This window comes from Procambarus clarkii, chromosome 66 (assembly GCF_040958095.1).
Source record: "Procambarus clarkii isolate CNS0578487 chromosome 66, FALCON_Pclarkii_2.0, whole genome shotgun sequence".
NCBI lineage: Eukaryota > Metazoa > Arthropoda > Malacostraca > Decapoda > Cambaridae > Procambarus > Procambarus clarkii.
The window spans coordinates 1,581,841-1,588,896 of record NC_091215.1 but is presented as its reverse complement, the minus strand read 5'-3'; the positions used below and the strand labels follow the sequence as shown (position 1 = coordinate 1,588,896).

At 38.2% G+C, this 7,056-nt stretch overlaps 1 long non-coding RNA gene across 1 annotated transcript; it reads right to left on the bottom strand.

The window, feature by feature from the left end:
• Positions 1-2,274: 2,274 nt before the first annotated feature.
• Positions 2,275-6,748, bottom strand: LOC138355091 (uncharacterized). Its single transcript, XR_011223818.1, has 2 exons — positions 6,556-6,748; positions 2,275-2,582 (listed from the first exon to the last, which is right to left on the bottom strand). It is a non-coding gene; the product is annotated as an uncharacterized lncRNA (long non-coding RNA).
• Positions 6,749-7,056: the final 308 nt, after the last annotated feature.

Here is a 7,056-nt window from a genome sequence, read left to right as displayed (position 1 = left end):
TTGTTTGATAAATGCTGAGGGCATAGAGGAGAATTGTCTTACTGTGGATGAAATGCTAAGAGATTTTGCATTACAAATACAGCTTAAACTAGATAAAAAGCATGCCTGCCTTCAGAGGAAAAGCTTAAAGTTTAATAAGGGAGAATTAAGGGGTCTTGTTGGTCATATTAAGTCTTGGTATGATACTTATAAGCCAGTTTCGACAGAAGCATTTTATTAAGATTTAATTAAGGAGGTAGATGTATTTAATGCAACATTGAACCGGAAAACATCTGGTATAGAAAAGCATCCCCCCATAAAAGTGTGCGGAGAAGAGAAAGGAAATTTGGAGCAAGTATTGGCAGGAGTTTGCAGAGAAAGTTAGGAGTAACAAACTTGAAGGAAATCTGGCAAGACATAAATGAAATAAGGGGTAAAAAGCAGAATTTTGTTGCACATCCTGACCCGTAAGGAATTGCAAAAGGTCTCGTAAATAAATGGGCGGAAGCTGCCAAACTTAGTTCATTTAATTACCCGCTGTAACGAGAGAGTCGTTTGATTCTTGGAAAGATCTAAGAAAGGATTTTATACTTACAGCAGGTAACAGTGGTGATGTCACTTGCACAGGTATTACCAGAGAAGAACTAATAACGGCGATTAAAGTTGGGAAATCTACCGCCCCTGGGGAGGATGGAGTAACTTATGAAATACTTAATGAACCTGCCATTATGACGAAAAGCCCGCTGTTAGACCTCTTTAATATTAGTTATAAAGAGGGCAGAATTCCCAGTAAATGAAAAAGAACTATGATCATCCTTATCCCTAAAGCCAATGGAGAGTACAGACCTGTGTCTTTAACCTCGTGTTTTTGTAAAATGATGGAGAGGATCATTTTAAATAAACTTTTGTATATAATAGGTGATCAGCTGTCTAATAATTTTTCGGGTTCCTCAGAGGAAAAAGTACCTCTGACTGTATTATTAAATGTCTAGCTAATGGTAATGATTATTATAGAATTTTTATTGATTTATAAGGAGCTTTTGATAAAGCCAACAAAGAGGTTATTTTATATGAATTAGCTGGTCTTGGTGTTGAAGGGAGATTATTGCGCTGGATAGGGGATTATCTTCAGGAAAGGAAGGCTCAGGTGTGGTATCAAGGTTGTATGGTTCAAGGTATCAAGGTCAAGAACTCTGCACACCTCAGGGAGGAGTGTTGAGTCTCACCCTGTTTAATGTACTAATGAATAAGATAGCATCTGAGAAATACTCAAATTGGGTAACTCCAATCATATATGCTGATGATATTTTGTTTCAGGGCAAAGATATTTCAAAGATTCAAACAGTGTTGGACAATTTCGGAAACCAGTGTCACCACATGGGACTAGTGGTTAATGAAGACAAAACTAAAGTTTGAATGTAGAAGTCGGAGGCCCATTATATTGGAAATAAACGGTAAAAATATAGTTAATATATATAAATATTTAGGCATATATGTTGGATATACCTATGAGAGTTTGGAAACTGAGATGAACAGACTGTTGAGTCAATGTCGGAAGAGATTACAACCTCTGAAGGCCTTGGCATGCTGTGGAAAGGAGTGGGAGTCCAAGTGCTACGAATGAAGTACTTGAGTACTGTAAGATTTCTTATTGATTATGCTGCACCTGTCATTTCTTGTTTTGGTAAAGGTAGGATGGGCAAGTTGGAGAAGATACAAAATGAAGCCGTTGGGGGTCGTTGTGAGCCGCTGCTACCTTAATTTTTGTCCACACTTGTCTTGCAGACGTTTCTCTTCCAATAGAGCTAGTGAACTCTAGTCAATGTCTTTCCCTTTGTAACTCATCTGCAATGTATGTACCTTTACCTGACTAAAATATCTAATCTAAATCTATATCTAATCTATATGCTTAGATATATGCAAATGAGAGAGTAATAGAGCGAAACCTTTAAAATACTGAACAATTTGGAGGATATTGATTCATACAATTTCTTCAAAAGGTCAGATGTAACACGAACAAGGAGCAAAGGTTTCAAGCTCAACAAGCCACAGTGTAGGAGTGACAACAAATGCTTTTTAACCCATACGATTATGATCATGGCAATAAGGTTTCTAAAACAGTAGGCATTCTTCCAAAGCCAGACACTGAACTATGTTCCTCGCCCTAACCTAGTCACTCAGTATTATTCACTCATTTATCTATGTCTTGTCTATTTATGTCTTAAAGGTTAGAAGACGTACATTAGTCAATACAATTGGTGCTTAAAATGTTAAGGATCTCTTGTGAAACACGGGTATTAATAAAAAAATTTATTATGTAAAATAAATAAAAAAGGCCCAAGGGCCATGAAGTAACAAGAATGCAAGGCCGGCACAAGCTGGCGTAAGTAGAGAAGACGGAAGATTCTTCATATTAAAAGACCCTGCTTCTCCAAGATGGCAGTCACACCCTGCTTGCCCTGGACAATCACCATATGGAGAAGGACTGTTTACTGTGAAGGGAAGTCCACAAATGCAATGCCAGCATGAGTCAGTCTTGAAGGGTAAACGATGATGGCACCCTCACAGTAACACAAAAGCCGAGCAAGCCCAGTGAGGAAGACCTGTTGATGGGAAGGAGGAGAATCATTAGTCACAACAAAATCCACATAGAAACAAAGGAGAGAAAAAAAATAAAGTGGATGTCTTCTTTTTGTATAGACATAATAAATATTGCCATTTGGCTATGTATTTATATGATATATAATAGAATACAGCATAAAACAAAATAAGAGGGGTGGTAGGAGAAGAAAAGATTAGTGTTCAGTGAGAATCCACAAGGTTTTCTCTGAATACTCTATTTTCTTCAAGGCTGTGGGTCCCTACAATTGCACCAGAGGTGGTACACACCCCTATTATTATTTAAACAGGTGAGTACACACACGGTGTTAGCAAACTTAGCCTCCAAACACACACACACACATGGTATCAGCAAACTTAGCCTCCAAACACACACACACACATGGTATCAGCAAGCTTAGCCTCCAAACACACACACACATGGTATCAGCAAGCTTAGCCTCCAAACACACACACACAGAAAATGGGGACATTGAAACAGTTGATAAACTTGATTTCAAGAGAGAGAGGTCACTATGGGGAACTTCAAATTTTTTTTTAATAAGTAATTAGGCAGACTTGTTGCTAGACAGGGAAGTAAATTAAATGTATGCCAAATTTTGCAAAATATACAATGAAGGCACACAAACATTCATACCAAAACAGAGATGCAGGGCGAGAAAACAGGATTGGTTCAACAGAAATTGAGAGAGGGCCACAGACCAAAAGACACAAAAATGGAATGAAAGACATTGAAAAACTACAAGCAGATGTCAACAAAGTTTTCGATTGGGCAGCAGAAAATAACATGATGTTTAACAGTGATAAATTTCAGGTGTGGCAAAAATGAGGATCTGAAACATAATACAGGGTACAAAACACAATCGAATCTTCCCACAGTAGAAAAACAGCATGTCAAGGATTTGGGAATAATGATGTCCGACGATCTAATGTTTAGGGAGCATAACCAAGCAAATATTGCGTCAGCCAGAAAAATGATCGGATGGATTATGAGAACTTTCAAATCCAGGGATCCCATCACAATGGTTGTACTCTTCAAGTCACTTATGTTGTCCCGTCTCGAGTACTGCTCAGTATTCACTTCCCCCTTCAGAGCAGGAGAGATTGCTGAAATAGAGGGAATACAGAGAACATATACGGCACGCATAGACGAGATAAAACACCTAAATTATTGGGATCGTCTCAAAGCTCTCCAAATGTACTCTCTAGAAAGGAGACGAGAGAGATACCAAATAATATACACATGGAAGATACTGGAGGGCCAGGTCCCAAATCTACACAGTAAAATAACAACGTACTGGAGTGAACGATATGGAAAAAAATGCAAGATTGAACCAGTGAAGAACAGAGGTGCCACAGGCACAATCAGAGAGCACTGTATAAACATCAGAGGTCCGCGGTTGTTCAACGTCCTCCCAGCGACTATAAGAAATATTGCCGGAACAACTGTGGACATCTTCAGGAGAAAACTGGACTGTTTTCTAAGAGAAGTTCCTGATCAGCCGGGCTGTGGTGGGTATGTGGCCCTGCGGGCCGCTCCAAGCAACAGCCTGGTGGACCAAACTCTCACAAGTCGAGCCTGGCCTCGGGCCGGGCTTGGGGAGTAGAAGAGCAGAACCCCATCAAGCAGGCATCAACATAGAAAGAAGCCAAACCCCCAATCATACCAGCGATACAAAGATGCGAGAAACAACTATACAGCAGTAAGGGGAGAGGCAGAAAGAAATGTTTAAAAAGGGATAATGGATAAATGTAAAACAGAACTGGGCCTATTCTACAAATTCATAAACAACAAATTGCAGGTAAAGGATAATATCCAGAGGTTGAAAATAGGAAACAGATTCACAGAAAATGATAATGCAATGTGTGAAACATTAAACCAAAAGTTCCAAAGTGTGTTTATACAAAATGAAATCTTAAGAGAACCAGACACAATAAGAATTTCTGAGAACATCATAGAGCGTATAGAGGTGTCTAGAGATGAAGTGGAAAATATGCTAAAGTAGCTAAGTAAGAACAAAGCAGTTGGTCCAGATGGAGTTTCACCATGGGTTCTGAGAGAATGTGCATCTGAGCTCAGCCTTCCACTTCACCTGATCTTTCAGGCATCCCTGTGTATAGGAGTCATAGCAAACATGTGGAAAAAGGCTAACATAGTTCCAATCTACAAAAGTGGCAACAGGGAAGACCCCACCCCTCTCAGTTATAGACCTGAATCATTGACAAGTGTAACAGTGAAAAGATTGAAAAAAAAAATAATAAAAACTAAATGGGTAGAACACCTGGAGAGAAATTATATAATATCACACAGACAGTATTGTTTTCGATCTGGAAGATCCTGTGTATCGAATTTACTCAGTTTCTATGATTGAGCCACAGAGATTTTAAAGGAAAAAGGTAGTTGGGTCGACTGCATCTATCTAGACATAAAAAAGGCTTTCGACAGAGTTCCACATAAGAGGTTGTTCTGGAAACTAGAAAATTTTGGATGGGTGACAGGTAAGCTTCTAACATGGATGAAAAATTTTCTGACTGATAGAAAAATGAGGGCAGTAATCAGAGGCAACCGGACTGGAGAAGTGTCACAAGTGGAGTACCACAGTACATGCACCAGAAATGTTCATTGTCTACATAAATGATCTACCAGTTGGAATACAGAATTATATAAACATGTTTGCTGATGATGCTAAGATAATGGGATGGATAAGAAATTTAGATGATTGTCATGCCCTTCAAGAAGACCTGGACAAAATAAGTATATGGAGCACCACTTGGCAAATGAAATTTAATGTAAATAAATGCCATGTTATGGAATGTGGAATAGAACATAGATCCCACACAACCTACAAATTATGTGAGAAATCTTTATATAATTCTGATTAAAGAAAGAGGTCTAGGGTTGATTCTAGATAGAAAACTATCACTTGAGGCCCACATAAAGAACGTTGTGTGAGGAGCCTATGCCACGCTTTCTAACTTCAGAATTTCGTTTAAATACATGGATGGCGAAATACTAAAGAAATTGTTCACGAGTTTTGTTCGGCCAAGGCTAGAATATGCAGCGGTTGTGTGGTGCCCATATCTTAAGAAGCACATCAACAAACTGGAAAAGGTGCAAAGACATGCTACTAAGTGGCTCCCAGAACTAAACGGCAAGAGCTATGTGGAGAGGTCAGAGGCATTATATATGCCAAAACTAGAAGACAACAAAAAGAGGTGATAAAATCACTATGTACAAAATAGTAACAGGAATTGATAAAATCGATAGGGAAGATTTCCCGAGACCTGGAACTTCAAGAACAAAAGGTCATAGATTTAAACTAACTAAACAAAGATGCCAAAGAAATATAAAAAAATTTCCTTTCGCATACAGAGTGGTACACAGTTGGAACAAGTTAAGTGAGAAGGTGGTGGCGGCCAAGACCGTCAGTAGTTTCAAAGCATTATGTGACAAAGAGTGCCGGGTAGACGGGACACCACGAGCGTAGCTCTAATCCTGTAACTACACTTAGGTAACTACATTTGGTGTCAGCAAGCTTACCGTCGAAACACACACAAACAGCCTGCCTATTATTCAAGGCCTTCTCTGAGTACTCTCTATTTTCTTCTCTGAGGCTATGGGTCCCTAATCTTGCACCAGAGGTGGTACAACTTTTAAGTTTTTAACTACTGCACTGAGCACCTGATTTTGGCAAAGACTTCTTAGTGCAATTGTCAAGGACATAGTTCTGGTATTTTTTTGTTTATAAATATTCAGGTATAGTTAATGTCAAAATGTTTCAAAACTCAACAATTTATATTTCAAAACAAAAAAAGTAATGAAAACATTACAAAACATTAAAATATAGCCTAATTAATTAATTAATAAAATAGCACAACTCTCAGAATGTCTAAAGGTGCTTTGAGCAATGTAGTTAATTTTATATATATAACATTATATATATAATATATATTTACCTGTGACTACTGCTTAGCAAAAATTTGATCTCTGTGAAAATTGGTCTCGTCATTGCTAGGAGATATTTTAAGACCATGATTTGCTGTGGATGGCACTGTAGTCTTCAAGTCATCAATCTAAAAATAGAGGTAATCTTTTAAAATGTAAATTTTGTATAAAAAAAAAATGCAAAAATAAATTGCAAGAATAATATGAAGTTATAATACAATTTTTTTTTAATTATTTAAATATTTGTGAGACATTATTAAGAAATGTATGAAGTACAGATTCTCTAAGACCTGATATGTATCTGCTTATGTTCCACCACATTACATTCAGGGCTGAAGAGAAAACACAGCCAGTAAGGTAATGATCACTTAGGATGGACTGGGATGCTACATGTAGGTGGGGGCTAAGCTGCGTGAGGCTAGGATGCCCAGCCTGCATTGTCTAGGCTGGGCTGGGCTAGGCAACACTAGGAAGGAGTCAACAAATCTCTGGAGTGCCTTACTTTTCCTGAT